Below are 19,586 nucleotides of genomic sequence, written 5' to 3' on the forward strand. Positions count from 1 at the left end.
CCAAACAATACTTCTCTCTGGCATTCTCCAGAATGAATTAACCAATGTCCTTCACATGTATGGAATGAATCAAATCATTATCCAATCAAACCAAATCAAATCAAATCAAATCAACACATGACTATGCAAACACACTGTGACACCTCTGATCTCCACACAAGATTCAACCTTACATAACAACCTCATTAACCACTCAACTTTTTCTCTCATTTGTATGAAGCAAAGCTGAGTTCCCTTCATGTACTATAAACTCTTCCATTGAGTTTGGAAACTCTTTGCACGTTTATGATGGTCCTACTTGCTCATCTCCCCCCCCCCAAAAAAAAAAAAAAAAGATTTGGCTTTCTTCTAGGCCTCCCCCCCCCCCCCCAACCCAATATTTCACTGTGTCCTGACAGTCTTAAGAACCTTAAAGAACCCCAAACAAACTGCCTCAAGTGTGTCCGATCCCAGTTTCTTGGCACACCCCAAAAGTACCACAATTGCTTGTCATGTTGGGCCATACTTTTCTCGTGGTGTTGCCCTTTCACACAAGTGACACAAATGCCACCATATCTGGGATATGGGCACTTGAAATATTTGCTGTCATCAAGTGACAAACATGGTAAAAACAAAAACTAATTGGGACTAGATAAATAAATGGAAGCAAGAGAGAGAAATTTTTGATACGTTGATATTGTCAGGTTTATAATCTATTGGATTCATAGTCATATTTGTTCTTGTAGGCACTGGCAATTGAATGTGAGTACTTCTGTTGAAATGAGGTTACTACTGATTGTGGTAAGGTGTTTCTGGTCAACAAAGTATGATTATAAAGAGATAGGAATTCTGAGACTGCACTTTATATTGGTCTGTTATCTCATTTAGTCCCTTCTTTTGATGGTTGACAAGTAGACATTGACGGTCTGTGTTGTCATGGTAACATAGATGGATGGGACGTCTGGATTGGAGTACTGTAATGAGGTCATGCCTCCAGGATATGAATTGAGTACTGGTCAAGTTCCTGTTGTTCAGCATCTGTTGTGACCCAAAACTCTGAATTGCTCATATATTTATAGACTAGTGATGATGTAATATGCCTCTCTGATACATTACCTACCACATATCATATTTATCATGGAAAAAAAAATTCAGAGCCAGTTGTGAGTATGAAGTGGTTGTGTCTGAAATTGAACTTCACACTGATTAGTTATTCCCAAAGACAGTCTGGCTGGGAGTTCCAAATTTGTAGTGAAAGAAAGTTCACTCTAAGGAGCTTTCTGCATGCTGTTTTACTTCAGCACCAATTGGTCATAGCGTGACAAGATTGTTTAATAACCCATTGAGGATGGACTGATTTTGCTACAACACGCATTTCAAATAGACACCTGCCCGAGTATACTTGGGACTCGTCCTCAACGGGTTAATGAGAGATATCTGGGCAGTGTTTCATGAAACTTGTCAGTCACTGACATCCATTTTAAGCTGCTGAAATCCTTGCATCTGATTAGCCAAGAGCAAATTTGTCAGCAAAATTCACTGACAGAAAACTTGATGAAATGTCCCCATCGGTTGCTTGGTAGGATTAAGATGTATTTGGGAAGTGGAGTGAGGGCAGGTTGTTGTTTTGCTGGTGTGCCACTATCAGAAGCCGAGCAATGGTCCTCTTCCTTGCTACTAGGTGATGCAAATCCTTCAGAATTTTTAAGATGGGATAAATTTAATCTTTCCTCTGGGACAATTCTAGCGGGCAGAGCTTGATTTTCATTGAACTTTAGGGAGGAGTGTTTCCTAGTAGTCGATACAAGAAATCACTGCTGCAGCAAACACGCCTCATTATGAAGGCATGAATTACCCTTTTTTCCCTGCTGTGACTTAATCCAGAGACTGCCCACGTATGTACTATCACATGAAAGGTGTTTGAGGACTAAGGATATTTGAAATCTGTGTAGTTGGCTGATGGTCGATTATATCTCCTACATTCCCCATCACTCTTTTTTCCTTGAATGAGGAGGTGTGTTGTGAAAAGTTTTGAAAGATGAGACAATCTTCCAGACATGTCAGGACACGTCCGCAATGTCCACTGTATCTCATTGTCCATCTTATAACTTGTGTTTTCTGTGCCGTCAGTATCTGTCTTGCCTTGAAATGAATTTTTGATGTGCCAGATAATGCAGACGTAGGTTGCAGCGCCAAAAACTTCACGAGGATGTGACGTTAATGTCCTGTAATGGTGCAAGCGTCTTGGACAGTGATATGCAGATTCCGGAATCGTTGGTTTGGGGGCAACATTTCCATGTCATTGAAAACCTCCTGTGAAATTCTTGTCCCAGTTCTTGAATAAAGAGAGTGGACAGATGCTTTTACAGCTGGGGGTGGGTGCGGAAGGGGAGATATTTCTCTGAGAATTCTTAAGCTGCGGGATCATACAAAATGAGGCCATCCACAGCTGGAAGAGATGGAAAACTATAATGCTGCAGATTTTGTTGTGGATTAGTTTTTGCATTCATAATTTCTTGATGGAAAGAAGAAAAATGAGAGAGGTGAGCTTGGTTTTTGTTCTGACACCCATCTGTTCTGTCTTCAGGCTTGTCTACCATCCACCCAAATTATGTAACCTGAGCAGGATTTGGTTACGTCAAGTTCTGATTTCATTTTAATGTTCTGAATCTTTTACAAATTTCGCCCGGTAGCTCTTCTGATCATCGATGTGTGATGTAAGAAGGATTACATGGCTTGTGGGATTGGGGGCATGGATGCACAATATGTAATCATTAGGCAGTAGGAATGCTATATCAATGCCTCTTAATGTACTAGCCTGATCTTGTGAATTCATGTAGCTCTTAGGACTTTTGTTGCAGTAATTTATCATTCTGACACCATTCAATTGGCAACCGTGAATTCACAGCATTTCTGACATTAGGGAAAGATTAGATGGAACTTTTGAAAATAATCGAATCTGTATAAAACCAGAAAAAAAATTTAAACAAATTTTGTTAATATGTTAGAGAAGCAGGAACTTTCTGCTACTAGAATGTGTTGCCAATTGTAAGAATCAGTTTTGAATTTAACATTCAAGAAGATTTTGAAAATTTAACTTGCAACCAAAACAAACTATTATACGTAGACAACAAAAGACTTAAGTGAAACCTAGACAACAAAAGACTTAAATGAAAGAGACTATTTTTTACTCTTCCTCATGAAACACTAAATATGAATAATAAATCATAATGAAAAGCTACATCAGCAAATGAAAAACAAAATGTGGTTTTAGTACTTGAGTTGATGGCCCTTGTTAGATAACAGAAGATGCACACATGCACACACACATGCTATCTCTCTCTACCTCACACACTCACACACACACACATGCATACACTTTCTCTTTATTTCTACCTCACACACACACTCACACACACACACATGCAGCTCACAAACAGATCACACACATGTTTGCATTTTGGACATGTATTATAAGGCAGAATGTAGAATACTTGTACATGATTTTAGAGAGCAATTCATCCCATTTTTTTTGGGGGGGGGAGGAGGGAGGGGAGGGATGTTGTGTGCGTGCTAATGAAACCTGCTGCAACAAATCTAGGAAACTGCACAAACTTTCTTCCTGATGTAACTGTCTTTTAGTCTGTCTGTCTGTCTGTTTGCCTGTCTGTCTCCCTCCCTCACTCTCTCTCTCTCCTTTTCATTTACAAATGGTGAAAGTCTGAAGGTTGTTGTTTTTTTTCCTCTCGCTCTCTCTTTTCCTGTAAGCACCATAGTCATCATTTATGCAATAGATGAACGTAAACCTTCTAACCCAGGGCACTTCTGCAAAACAATTTGCGTGAATACCATCACCGTGGCAACAGCCTATCGGCTGTTTGGACAAATGCTGGAGGAGCTATTCTCATCGTAAGGTGCTGTTACTGTAAAAGGTATTCATGCTACTGGGTCCAACACATGGCTTTGTTGATAATCCATGAATGGCATCTGTAGAGATCTGACATTTGTTGATTCAAATTCAAATTCAATTATTGAACGAATGCGAGAGTGATACGAGATAAAAACTGTTCGATGCAAAGTTGAAAACAGATGACGGCATGCTATTCCGTCAAGGATGAAACATCTTTTTCTTTTTGTCTCTCTCCTTTGTCTCTCTTTTTCTGTGTCTTTTGCTTCACTTTTCTTTCTTTGTCTCAAGATATTTTCGTGTGTTTACCACATAAAATTCAAATTCCTATGTGTAGTTTTTGTGTATCATGAATGCAATTACAAAGTTGGCTGAGAGGAGTTGGCGTGCCAGGATGAAAATGGAAACAGTAAAACAGGGGTGTATTGCAGTGCATTAGTGTGCGTATTCATTTCACAGAGGAATCTATTAATTTGTTTCTTGTTTGCCTACCTAACGTGCAAATATTTTGAATGTGTGATTGGCATTATTTTCATATGCGCAGGTTGGAGATGTGTCTAGGTTTATAGCAAACGAGCGCATGCCAGGAAAACCAAATACAGTATGACAAGAGTATTTATTTAAGTTGTCCAGCACTTTGTTAGCATGCTTTCAATCTGCTTTGACCTTGTGTGTATTATAAGAGGAACATATTAATCTTGCTGTATATAAGAAAATATGGAATTGTGAAAGGTGTCAAAAGATATCGTGTACATTTTTGTGTAGAAATGACAAAAAGAAAGTACTATATTTAAATAACTACCTGTTGAACATTAGTTGGATAGGTTGTGCAAGATGATATCGTGTAATAATTTGAAAATGTTTTGTAGTGGCAAAAAAAGATGAGAAAGAAAAAGATGCTTTATCATGTATAGATTATGTAATGAAAGTTGTTTCAAAGAAAGTCTGTATGGGAAAAAGAAACATTACATGTTTTTCTTTTCTGATGATGTGCATGTGTATGTCACTTTTGTATTAGCTGAAATACTCACGTGACATGTTTTTGAATAGTTACTATGTAAATGTGTAAAAAAAAAGAAAAAAAAATGTTAGAGGAAAATATGATTTATTTTAGATACATACCAGACTTGTCACATATGTCACATATTGCACATGAATAGCAGATCCAAAAACTATCCCAAAGATCTTTTGTGTGTGTGTGTGTATGTCTGTGACAAGCATAAAATAATGAAGTTGTTAGCATTTCCTCGGCTAGTTGGCCTGCTTTAATTTCTTCACCAATCTGCACCACTGCTTATCTGCATAAATATCCTGAAACTAACTGTCCAGAAATAAAGCTAAAATTTTCCCCATCATCTCTCACTGTTACATCATGGTCCCTTTGAGTGGGAGTATTGGATGGCTACATAATAGCCTTTAAGTGGGACTGTTGCCTGGTTACACACAAGGGAATCTATCTGCCCTTTCCATTATGGCCAGGTTTTCTGGGAATCAAACCAATTAAGTGTCTAGAATGTAGCATGACATGTTTATAACTGGGTTCATCAGTGCTATGGATTAAAAGCAGACCCAATTAAGCCTGCCCTTCTGTTGCAGGGAAAATGCTTGTATTTTATGTTATATGCCAATGAGGTGATGGCAATTACTGTAAAAGTGGATATTTTTGTGCGACTAATTTTTTTTTGCGCTCGGCCAGATAAGAAAAGTTTCATGTGTTTTTAATTCCGCAGAATCAAGACATCAACTACTGGAACATGGCAAGCAAGAATATTCGCATGCTTTTATTTTCGCGCTAGCTTCTGGTTGCGCGAAATGCGCGAAAATTTCAACACCGCAAAAATTTCTACTTTTACAGTCACCACATTTTAACTATGGTAACAGTTACATCATGTTACCATTGTTAGATACATGTAGATGTTCACCCTTTCATTACTGGCCTATGAGATCCTGATAGTACAATGGAAGTACATACTGTATACGCTATAATTTTCGCGTACATGCATTTTCGCGAATTGCCGCTGTCACACATTTTCGCGAGTGGTTAAATTTGCGATTAGGGGACCAGAGAAAATATGAAGTGGCAAAGAAAGTGTGAATTTTCAACTTACTAGCAAATAAGAATGATACTAGCTATACACTGCATGAAAAAAACTTACCAAACTCTGCGAACTAGTAAGTTAGAATTCAACATTTTTGAAGTGGTTAAGTCCATCGCGCTAGATTTCTGACGAGTGGTCCCCTTGCGATAATGGATTGGCTCTCTACAGTATTCATAAGTAGATGTGGATGTGCGTAAACAAGCTTAGCCAGTATGGTCTGTTCGGTAAGCCGTGACATGGTATACTAGTACTGAAATGTTCGTATCATCAAGGCAAGGGATTCATTTTGGAAGGTAATATTTTCGCGTGTTGTTAAATTTCGCGAATAGCTCCCGACTCGCGAAATTCGTGAAAATAAAACCCACGCGAAATATATAGCGTATACAGTAACACTTTTAAATTACTGTGTATTGATATCTAGTAGAACTTTACCATTGGAAACCCCAATTGGTGAGGTGGGACTGGTATCAATCAATATGTCATCTACAATGTTGTATTTCGTACATTATCCCTCTACATTTTTTGCATCCCTCTATTGAAATTTTTGCATTCACACTGAAGAAATTTGTTTGAAATTTTATCCAGTTGAAGAGATTCCATTTTCTATCATTAAGATAACTTCTTCTTTTTTTTCAGCCATCTATTCAAAACCATGAGTGTATTCATGAGTTGTTAGCCAATCTGCAGTTGTTGCTGTATCAGTGAAAGAAAGAATTGTAGACTTGAAAGAGAACCAAGCTTTCTGTCTATATCTGTTAATAATTTCGGACACAATCAATTTCTGTGAAATCTGGTCATTCCCCTTGTTTAACCAGTGTCAGATTGCATATATAGTGTGTGTATTTAGCATGATACACGTCTTCACGGTGTCCCCTGCTAGAAAGAAGAAATCAAATGCCCTTTTAAACATCATATTTTTATTTGGTAAAAGTTACATGGTCTTGCAAGCTATTTTAAGCAAAGATTCATTATCTTCTCTGAGCGTATGGTTATCAGTTGTGATTTGTTAAAGTTCCTTCCTGGTTTAGATAATCTAAAGCAACTTTGAACATAATATACATATATACACAGGCATATATTTTTCTCAGTGGCAAACTATTGCATCCATTCCCATGACTTTAGAGTGGCGATAGCCCCATGAAGAAGAGAGATTCATTGGTTGGTATAAACATCCTCTCCTGTTGGCATGGCAACAGATAATTCATCCAAGGGTCATCCATTTAGGGCACCCAAAGCTTCTGAGCCTGGAGGAGATTAGAGCAACTCCCACACTCCCTCGTGTCGACTTTCAGGCAACCTTAAAAAAAAAAATGCTCTCAAAATTCTTTGAGAGATCTCTGCATTATGATCCAAATGAGATTTCTCCCATGGGAGGCATTTCTTTCGAGTCAGATGGCATTGGAGCAGAGGTCTTGAGGATACGCCACCCTCTTCACTGGATATTTCCATTGCATATGATACGGAAATTCATCCATGCACCCCTTCTCACCCCTCAACCCCCCTCCCCCTTATTCTTCATCTTGGTAAGAGTGCATGTGAACCAGACCTCTTCTCCTTCAACTTTTTTAAAGAAATAATTGTCTTGCCATTTCTGAGTCTTTTCCTTTTGTCCTTGAAAAAAACAACAGCAACAGTTGAGTCATGGAAAGGGATTAAGATTGAAGCTGGGTAATAAATAACATAAGATTTTGATGGTTTTGTCGAGAAGAAAAGGTCATATATTTTTGCTTACTGTCTGTACTCTCTATATGGAAAGGGATATTGATGATGCACACATGTTGCTGAATGCATTATAGAGCCTATATATTGCAGTGGACACAAGCCAGACCCAATGTCTGTCATGCATTCGCATCTTTGCGAACATTGCGGTAATGGCAGATTTTGGTCTATTTGTTTGTATTCCATTGACATTTAAGACGACAGAAACGTGGAAAATGACCAGTACTACATATTTAAAATATTTATCTTTTCTGCCACATGCTGTCTTCTGGTGAAGTGAATGGGTATTTGGAGAATGTAAAGAGGGGGTACTTCTTTGAAAAAAGTTTAAGGGGAAACTCCTGTGACACAAAAATGAAATCCCTTGGAGAGGCAAGATTCACAGTTCTATAGTCTGCTTTAAAGTAGGGAACTATAGATTTTCACAACGCGGATGTTCAGAGGAAAGCAACCTGTTCTGCGCATGTACATTTGTAATTGCTTATCAAAGTTGGATCTCGCGTTGTCTTGAGTTTTCGTTGTCTGTTCTGGGCCATTTTGACGTCTGCTCAAATTCATGATGCGGAGAGCTCTTGATGCACTGATCTAATGCGGGGGCCATTTTACTTTGTATAGGCTGCATCTGTGGGTAAGCGAAAGCTACTTTACAACACGACGTAGGGAGAAAGGGGAACAGCCGATGCAATCGTCATCTTAAATGTCTGCGTCGCAAATCTAAAGCTCCCTACTGTCACACTAGTAGCTGTGTTTTTGTTTTTCTGAAAGCAGGTTGAGAGCATAATTATCTATTTTGATGACGGGCCCCCGAGTGGTTGAAAGAATCTTGATTCCTCAATTTGTCAGCCAGAATAAGGGAGTAGAAATAGGGTCAAAATTGGACTGTTTGCATTGTGATAGATAATATTTCTTTGCAGTCTTCAGTTCCATTTGGGCACTCTGTTCTGTACAAACAAAGAAACCTGTTCCTCATTCTCTGGAAGTTATTGTCAGTTTCCAAAGATATACACAAGCATACATGTATAAAAATTTCATTGTAAAAGCATATTATGCTTTTTTTGCAAGACTTAAAATTTAAAGTTACTTATTAAAAAAAGTTTTTTACTTATTAAAAAAGTCTTGAAATGTTTGAAATTCTGTGGAATTTCTGTAGACATGGCAAGTTGATGAATGTTTGGAGGAATATTTAGTTGTTTGACCCTCCATCATCACAAATCCACAGCCTTTCACTTGACAGAGCAATTGATGTTTCAAATTTTGTATGAAGTCCATTCCTGAACTATCACTTTCATGCCCATATTTGTTGTGAATTTGTTTTATGTCTGGCATGGTGAAAGGTGGCATTATGAACTGACTGTGAGAAATGAAGTTTCAGTGCTTGATTTGCCATTTTCTGACCAGAGTTTGTGTCTACAAGAAAACCCTGTTATAAGGAGGTCGCCAGGACTGCCAATATTACCTTGTCCATACCTCTCCGTAGATATACTCAAAACAGAGACCAGCTAAATAGAGGTATGATAATTCGACACCACTCTACTCACCTCATTAAAAGTGGTTCATGTACTTCCTTCTAAGGGTTTCAGTGTATTATATATTTATTCATTTTTTGGATTATTGTCATTTTTTTTGGCTTCCTCTCTCACTCTTTGGGAATGTGAGTGCATTTTCAATAATGGTATGATAAAGAAATGTAAATGTTTCTAACATGAACAAGAACAGGCAGTGGACTTTCGTGTAGTGTGTCATTGGTGTGCTAAAGGCATATTGAACTAAAGTATACTGCCTTAATTGTGTTAAAAGTCTTCAGCAAATCTGAACGACTCTTTTAGAACAGTTGATTCACATTTTGTGTCAAGAAAACAAGATGAGAATGGCCATGTTTCTTGAAGTTAGAGTACAATGTTATTGGAAAGGCTCTTATGTTTTGATTTGATGGAGAATGTGTTCCACATTGAGAAGAGATTGTGATTGTCAAGATGTTGTTGGATTCCCCCTTTTTTAGCTCACCTGAGCCGAAGGCTCAAGTGAGCTATTGCGATCGCTCTTCGTCCGGCATCCGGCGTGCGTCGTCCATTGTCCGTCGTGCGTCGTCCGTCGTGCGTAAACTTTTTACATTTTCATCTTCTTCTTGAGAACCCCACGACCGATTTTCACCAAACTTGGCAGGTAGCATCCCTAGGGGGAAAGGATCTCAATTTGTTCAAATGGGCACCATGGCCCACCTGGGGGGCCCCAGGGGGGCCCAAACACCCTAAAATTAAGGAATCTTTAAAAATCTTCTTCTCTAGAACCAGAAGTGATAGAGCTTAGTTAATACTATGAGTTAGTACATTGATGACTGTAGTTTCAAGTTTGTTTATGAGGGAATCAGGGGTGCCCCCCTTGGGACCCAGGGGAAGGAGATGGGGAGGGGCCCTAATGGGGCCTAAATTGTACATTTTCATCTTCACTTTGATATCCCCATGTCTGATTTTCACCAAACTTGGTAGGTAGCAGCCCTAGGGGGATAGGATCTCAATTTGTTCAAATGGGCACCATGGCCCACCTGGAGGGCCCCCCAGGGGGACCCAAACCCCTAAAATTAAGGAATCTTTAAAAATCTTCTAGAACCAGAAGTGATAGGGCTTAGATAACACTATGAGTTAGTACATTGATGACTGTAGTTTCAAGTTTATTCATGGGATTGGCGGAATCAGGGGTACCCCCCTCCCCTTGGGGCCCAGGAGAGGGGATGGAGAGAAGTCCTACACTACAGTTGTAATGGGGCCTGAATTGTACATGTTCATCTACTTCTTGAAAACCTCATGATGAATTTTGACCAAACTTATCAGGTAGCATCCCTAGGGGGATAGAATTTCAATTCCTTCAAATGGGCACCATGTCCCTCTTGGGGGCCCCTAGGGGGCCCACCTCCCATCCCCCCCCCCCACATTAAGGAATATTTAAAATCTTCTACTCTAGAACCAGAAATGATAAAGCATAGTTAATACCATGAGTTTGTACATTGATGACTTTAGTTCCAAGTTTGTTCATTGTAGATCCAGGGCTGTTCCCCCCCCCCCCCCCCCCCCCCCCGCCCTGGAGTTGGGGGGGTCCATATGCAGACCTAAGTTTCCAATGTTCTCAGGTAAGAGTGTGCAAGAATGCATGGAAAGGGAAATTGCGATACTCAGGTGAGCGCGTGACCCGCGGGTCTCTTGTTTCTCAAGCGAGGTCTTTTTTTTTTTTGTACCTGTGAATTGTTCCTAACAAAAGTGAGGCCAGAATCTTCCAGATTTGAAGCAAGAAGAGAGAGATGTTTGGAAGCTGTGGTCTCCTCTGGAGATATGCATGTATTTGAATGCTACAAGCTACAAGCAGATTTCAAAGTTTCTGCCAGTTGGTGTTGTGAAGTGCTCGCGGATGTTACGTAAGCCGAGTAGCATGAATTGGAATATTGTTCCCGAAGTCTTATCAAGCACAGAATTATTGAAGGTCAACAAGTAGCACATGTGGCGGATGCTGCTGAAAGAAAGAGCAGTTTTGATAGCTGGACGAATACATGTAAATTGTTTTATTCCAATATTGCTCTACTTTGTGACAAATTCAGTTTGCCATGAATATCAGACAAAAAAAATAAATCATGTGAAGTCGATGAGTCTTGTGCTACACAGTAAGACCAAATTACACGTTTTCTTTTTGCACTTTGTTGAGAGAAAATGGGATGGGGAAAAATTGGGCATAAACCCTATCAGAGGACTTTCTTTATTTTTGTTTCATAGTGTAAAGTGTATATACGTGTCTATACAAAGAGGTATTTGCATCTAGTCCATTGGTAGCTTTGCCTGATAAACTGGATCTTCAGTGTATAAAGTACTTTAACGATAATGTGTTTCATATGTCGGGACTTCTATTCTTGTCCATTGTGTAGGATACATAACATGGACTGTGAATCTGTGCAATACGTATTAAATCCAGTTGTGTGGACAAATGAAAACTTTTTGTATTTTGTTTTCATCCTCGTTTGCAGAATTTTTGCATTAAATACATGTACAATTGTAAGTACCGAAAAGAAAAAGACCAATGGACATACACAGATATAGACAATCTCACAAAGACAGCTAATAGGTGATTGTGGTACCCAAGGGGGGTGAGGATTATAATATACATGTAGTACATGTATATATCCATATATTATATGGAACACATGACATGACACCTCATGACACCTCAGATTTTTCACGTGACGAAAGGTGACCTACATAACTTTTCTTTTCTGCTACAGATTAAAAAAAAAAAGAAAAAATGAAAATGCATGTCTCCAAACCAGACCAAACTGTGATGTAAAGTAATGAGAATATGAAATGAACATGGTAGTGTGAATATGTCAAAGTTAAACACATGACATATCTTGAATGATGATCCATATAAAAAGGTGTGATGTCATGTCATGTCATGTCATGTCATGTCATGACATGACATGACATGACATGACATGACATGACATGACATGACATGACATGACATGACATGACATGACATGACATGACATGACATGACATGACATGACATGACATGACATGACATGACATGACATGACATGACATGACATGACATGACATGACATCACATCACACCTTTTTATATGGATCATCATTCAAGATATGTCATGTGTCTAACTTTGACATATTCACACTACCATGTTCATGTCATATTCTCATTACTTTACTTCACAGTTTGGTCTGGTTTGGAGACATGCATTTTCATTTTTTCTTTTTTTTGTTTAAATCTGTAGCAGAAAAGAAAAGTTATGTAGGTCACCTTTCGTCACGTGAAAAATCTGAGGTGCAATGATGTAACAAGTGTAATGAACAATGAGTGAAACAGAACTCCTGAGTTAAGAATGTGATCAATGAGATAACACACGGAAGAAAACCGGACATGTACGATTTGTGCACTTCTTTGATAGAAAACTACATTTTCTCTTTATTCATCAGAGAGGTGTATTACATACACAGCTTCTTTTCTCTTTCTTCTTTACCCTTCTGCCAATCATCATTATCATCATCGTTGTCATAGATACTATACAAGATAGACAGGTTGGTGAACACCATGCAGCAATATACACAGACATCTTGGAATGAAAAGGAACTTTCAATTGATAAATGCAATAATTGGTTGTCCACATCTATGGAGGGACATCAGAAGCCAGCAAGGCCCAAAATGGCCCTCACGGCCCCCAAATGGCCCATCACGGCTGAGTTACAATTGCTGATGGGTGCCGAACACTACACTCGACCAGTTATTTGGACATGATGTGCAACTTGTATCACTAAAAGCCTGGCAATTTATTCCTTGCTTGTTTTGTTTCATCGTCCACCTCCCCCACCCCGCCCCAAGTATTGCTAACAACCTATGACACACAGAGACAATAAGCCACATATTTTGCTCACTCCATTTGTAGACCAGAGGTAGCAGACACCAAGCACATAATTCTCTTACAGCAAATCTGTGCAAACACATTTTTTCCCTCTTTCTCTCTCTCTCTCTCTCTCTCTCATATGAAGTAAAGCATACATATAAAAAGAAATACAACAACCAAATGACAAAAGAACAAGTTATCTGACAGTTCTTTTCCCCAAACAAGTTTTCTTGGAGGTAGCAGGTTTCTTGTGAGCGTGCCTCATTTCCACAAATTTCGCTTTGTTGTAAGGCAACAGTGATCAGAATAAGCCAGTTCAAAGTTCCCCTTTGCACATGAGTAAAAAACAGGTCATTTGCCATAGCAGATATACTGGTTTTTAAATTCACCAAGATATGCATGTGTGATATAATGACTATTCATGTAATCCTTACAAATGCCAACACATCCACTGGACAACCAGTGTTCACTAAAGCCTAGTATTTGGCAACAGTGATGGACAAAGTTTGATAATGGATTCTTCCTAAAGTGTTAACTGATGAGCCATTCTGGTCATCTGCCCTACACGTAAGTTCATTTTTTTTTTTTTTTTTTTCTAGCATTAATTCCATAAAAGTTATAAAGTCGGGCAGCCTTATGCATTATTCAATCACCTTGAAAACAAGCAAAGTGCTTGACCAGCCAAAAAAAAAAGAAAGAAGAAAGGTCATGTGGGAAATGTGCACATGAGCTAATCATGAACAGGCTCATAGCATGCGACGTAAATCTTACATGAACGTGTCCAATCCAACAAATGCTTTATGGACAAAGACAGAGGTTTTCAAGTGGATTGTCTGAGCGGTCTTATCTTCTCTCACTTTCTATGAACACACACAGGAGATCATCGAGAGGACTTTGTAAAACCTTTGCATTTCAGAAGTAATGAAAATACATGTACCTCAAATCCACCTAACTGTATTACAGCCTGTCAGCAGTGCTCTCTCCCACCCAAAGAGGACTCTTCACATTGTAACAAAGAGAACAATTTAGATGGAAATGCATTCTAATCATCAACTCTGCCGGTACATGCAACCACCAGCTGCAGAATTTCAAGATGAGCTGACCATGCTGAATGGTGAAGAGTTTCTAAGGTGTGTTTCAGCAGGTAGATTGTTACTGGAACACCACGTGGTTACCAGTCCCCGAGCAGGAACGCTTCGGGGTGAATGAGGACAGATGAGTGGCAAATTGAGGATAGGGAGTACCGTACTTCTTTGCTGAAAACAATTTAGTTCAGAGGTTGAAATGATACAGCGAAGGAGGAGAAAGAGGGAGGGTAAAACAGTAACAAGCTCTGAAATGAACGCTGATGAGGTGAGTTGTGCAAGAAAATATTTGCAGGTATATCAGCTCTGGGCTCCATTCCACCAAAGATGTTGGGGTAGTAACTCTTGCTGGAATGGCAACTTTCCATAGCAACAGCCAGTCGGGAAGCTGGATTCTTGCCGTTAAACCATGCCCATTGCCATTTTAGCAAGAGTTGCTATCATGTCAACGTTTTATGGAATGGGGTCCAGATTTTCTGAACTTCCACAGTCCAGGAGGAAAAGGAGGGGGGGGGGGGGAGAGAAGGGGCGGGTGATAGAGGAAGAGATAAAGAGAGAGTATTTAGGCAGCAGTTTTGAAAGAAAGTGAAGAGGAGAGTGGTATAGTCATCAGTGTATCGGGTGGTTCGAACCACTCATCTGCGGGAGAATTTTCAGTAAATGATTTTCCCTTTCCCCAACTTTTCACTTGTCTACAGGCCCTACTCTTTTATTATTTTCTAGGACTAGCACCACATGGCTCTCCTGTAAACATCACGCGGTCAAGAAGAAATCTGTAAAATCATGAAGACAAAAATATCTGTGACTTGATGGTACGTAATGCTGCTATCCTTGTCCCCTGCTGGACGATGTTAATGTTATGATCATAATCACCAGACGTCATTGAAATCAAACTATAAAAGATTTATTTCAAGTTCGGTAACACACATGAACTTTTCAATCACGCTCAAATTGTATTTTTCTGTCATGATTGTGCTTCATAGAGATAAAAAAGTATGCTACAAATACTGGTCATAACCTGATAAATAGTATTATGAATTCCGGCGTAAATATTTGGGCTAAACCCGTTGGTACAAAGAGTGCTACTTCTTTTTTGCACCCGATTAAGTCTCTGGATTGAAGGAGCTCAATTGACGCCACCGATGAAATAATAGGATTCGTTCATCAGTTATTCAAATTGATGAAATTGATTAGAGTGAAGTCTTGTCCCTCCCTCCCCTCCCCCCTAAAAAAACACACAATGAACAACATAATTCACCAAAAAACATGACATGGATTAGCTTCATGCAAGCAATTACAGCCACAAGACAGGACTAAATATTTACCCCAAAGATCTAAAGATTGCATCTTATACTAGTAGGAGAATCTTCCTTCTTATCAGTCTTGATCTGCATGATTACAGAATTCATCCTGCAAAGATTACATCAAGTCCATTACCTGTATGTGCGGTAGCTCTACATCTGTTTACAGAGAAAATGTCAGCTCAGTTAGTCTGAATACAAGGCTTTAGTATTATTATTTTTTTCTACTCCACCAGTCTAGAACCCAATCTAACATTCATATTCAATACCCAGTACCTTGGTGGGTACACATACAGGTACCTTTGGGGGATCTAAACTCAACTTGCTGTGGGCGTGAACCCTGTGGGTCATATAAAAAGTCTGAGGGCATTACTGAATTTCATACAGTATGGGTTAAAGAAATTTGGCCCTACAAGCATACTAGCATTGGAAGGAGACTTGAGTCTTCAGACTAAACAGGAAAAAAAAAACATAACCACTCATTCTTTTGCACCCCCACATCTTTCTGTATCAGTTATGAAAGCACAGGTAACAACCTTGACATCAGTACTGTTTGGAGACGCTCAGAAACAAACAAAAATGAACATTTCTTTCAAAATGCTTTGCAAGCATGTATACATGATTTCATGGATAACCGCAGACATATTGGTAACATCAAGCAAATTAAAGTTTTTTTATTACCACTGTCCTCCCACATCCTCACATGCACCAATTCCAGATATTCCCTAGAGCCCATACGATATTCACTACAATGGACTCTTGCTGCAAAGGGCACTGATATAACAACCACTCATTAGAGCAAATCTAACTTCCTTTGTAAAACTGTGATATAACAAATTCTGATACAAAAAAAAGTGATTTAACTGGTCCCAATTACAATGAAATGTCCACTGTACTTGCACAGTTCAGGTGTTACATCACACATTTTCTCTTGACTCCACTGTAGCCATTCAAACCAGTATCTCAGGGAATCAACTTACAATTAAGGCAATCCCCACTCCCCTCCCCCCCCCCCCCAAAAAAAAAAAAAAAAAAATCAGCGTGCAGCAAACAGATGTCATGCTAGTAATCAATGCAACGTAAATGTCTCTCTGTGGAGATATTTCCTGAAAACTGAAATAGGGGACCCCACACTTACATACCCAAGTTGACTTTTATAGAAAGAGTATTAAAGGTCAAATGACTAAGAGCACAAAACGTTTTACTTAAATCTCATTCCAAAAAAATACACTGCAATAATCACATATGCAAATGAGGTGATGATGACATGCCCTCATTACTCCCTCCCTCATTGGTTTGTCCATGAAATCATGAATATTCATATCAGTTTGAAATATAGCAGCTCTTTCTCTCTTCCTTGTAAAATGTCACCATTGTACAGTCATGACAACCGTTAAGAAATTTGATGCCATATATTGTTTCTTTCTTTCAAATTGATTTCAAGAGAGGAAAATTAAGTGTTTAAGACTCATGTACACATCAATAGACTTGTAAGAGAATTATCACATTACACTCTCATCTAATTTGCAAATGTATGTGACTGTGACCCACACTTTGTTTATCAAAAACATGCCAGACTCAAAAATTCCATGACTTTCTATATCATAATCCCACATTCGAGAAACTATCCCTTCTGACTGGTCTGTTTGTTTGATTGAACACCATTCGCTGGAGTCATCTTGGATTGAGATCAGAGCTATGCGTTAATGGCTTACAGTGCCTTGTGGCAGTCGCGCTGAAACCTGTTATTACGTCTACGCCTCCGCAGTTGTTTTTCATTCTGCTGCTCACACCACTGCAGCAAAAATAAACCTTCTGCCCACGCCACTACATACAAAGCCTTTTGAGGCCTTGTGGATTTCCATATTCCCGGCTAGCGCACTTTATTTACATGTACCTACATGGTCTCTCATGATGATGTAAGAGTTATGAGATGCATACCAAGTGCCGCATCATAATGTCCACGAAGGAATCAGTTATTGGGCTATACATTTCTTAAAATCAGCAGCTGCAGTTTGCAAATGTTCCCTGTTGGTGTACCGTAAGAACTACCCTATGCTAGACTGGGGGGTGGGGGGGGGGGAAGCATTACAAAATCATGCCACCAAAATTTGTGAAATCTCGGCTAAATATTCCATTACTATCTCGAGAACTTTAAATGCAGGAACACTTTGTTAGAAAGTCATGTGATATGCAAAGTTCTCCCTTGTAATCTACCAAATTTGAAAACAAAGTACATGAGACAGACCAAAAAAAAAAAAGCAGCAAATTTTACCACAGCATGCAGTTTCCTGGAATGTCTTTGCCTTCACAAATGATCACCACAGTCTAATACAAGTACGAGTCTCAATTCTTTCATCTACGGTACATGAAGTTCATTGACCTCAATCTGAAATCTCATTGATTGACCTCTTGACCGTCTATTGCCCAATGTGCAGACGGCCATGATGGTCTATTTCTTTCTGCCTTTCCTCCCAAAATTGACCACTGGACATTTGTAGTAGAATTTATGACTGGAAAACAACATTATAGCCTGCCTTCATGGAGCTCTACAATCCCATGTAGCAAACTTAAACAAAGTGTTTACAAATATCCATCAAATGGTGTCCTTTTGCGTCGACAAGATCTGGGGCATACAGAGGTTGGGTACTGGTGTACAGCTAGAAGAATAATCCGGAAACAATATACTTCCCGCTCCCTCTAAAGTACAGGCATACAAAACAGAAAGTGGTCCTATTTGATCTGGAATCAGAATAAAGCTTTGCAGTATGAATAGCATATAGAAGACCTTAAAGAGCGTGTGAGGCTTTTGCACGAACCATTTTATATCTTAATTTCACATTTTCTTTGTTTAAAATATTACACAAACACTGCAATTGTAATTAATTCCCTACAGAGCAATATTTTCAATGCTGTTCGCATATCACAGAGCTCTACTTTGTGCATTTGCATATTACTGGCAGAATTTGAAGAGTTCAATCTCAAAACGGGTTACCACTGGTAAGCACCATTTTTCTAACATTATAAAGTGAGTCCATCATCAGATGGAGCAAAATAAAACCTCTTCAGTGACCATAAACATCCAACATTTTCTTCTTTTTTTTTCCAGTTTTCTTAGTTTTTAATTTCTAGCAGCTATAATTGCAAATGTCTCAAATTAATGCAAATGCATTGCATTTTGCAGTTAAAGTCTTCAGTTGTTGAAAAGGTGTTCCACAGAATTTGTTGACTGCTCTTTACACTGAAATTAAGGCATTCACCCGTTACCTTTCACAACCCTCAAAATATCTTACGCAATTCACATCAATATGAAAAAAAGAAGGAAACACTCAATAAGCCAACCAATTGTTCTCCTACCATTCATAATTTTCTTTAGCCCAATAAGGTTGTGACAGGACATCTTTTAGAAGGGCCATGATACCCTCTTCTTTCTCATACCGGGCATGATTGTGTTGTATCTACAAAAACAGCTGACATATTACTACGGCTGATGACTAATACAGTGTAATCAGAAATGAGCTTTGCCTGCCATTACACATAAACTAGATGCCTGACGACTGTGTCACCCTATCTCTTAATCGCATTATTATTAAGACATGGAAGATTGACAACATACAATACAGATTGCAGCCAAGTTTTTAACTCACTGTAAATATACTGTGTTCTTTGATGATCATCAAAGAACAACAAATACAGTCATTATTGTTGGGGTGGGAGAGGGGGGTGTAGTTAAGGACAACTGTCCGTTACACATTTGACTACGATGACACTGCAACCTGGCCATACCAACTGGTCAGTGATTACTATCAATCACCACATGTGAAAGGCAGCATTTCATGACACCCGTCTGTCACTGACACCTGTTTGAAGCTACTGAAATCCTTGCATCTGATCGGCTGAGAGCAAATTTGTCAGTAATGATCACTGACAGACCACACGACGAAATGCCCCTTTGGACTAAACTTGCGCAACTTGTGCAACCAAAGCACATGGGCAGATTCAAAGACAACAGATGCTTGCTTATTTAACATCACATACCATAATTGTGACAAACAAAAACAAGTCGAATTCAATTTGTGCCTTACGTCATCAGTGGTC

Source organism: Diadema antillarum, unplaced genomic scaffold (genome assembly GCF_040938485.1).
Source record: "Diadema antillarum isolate AM-2024a unplaced genomic scaffold, OU_Dant_1.0 seq00001659_RagTag, whole genome shotgun sequence".
NCBI classification, from domain to species: Eukaryota; Metazoa; Echinodermata; class Echinoidea; order Diadematoida; family Diadematidae; genus Diadema; species Diadema antillarum.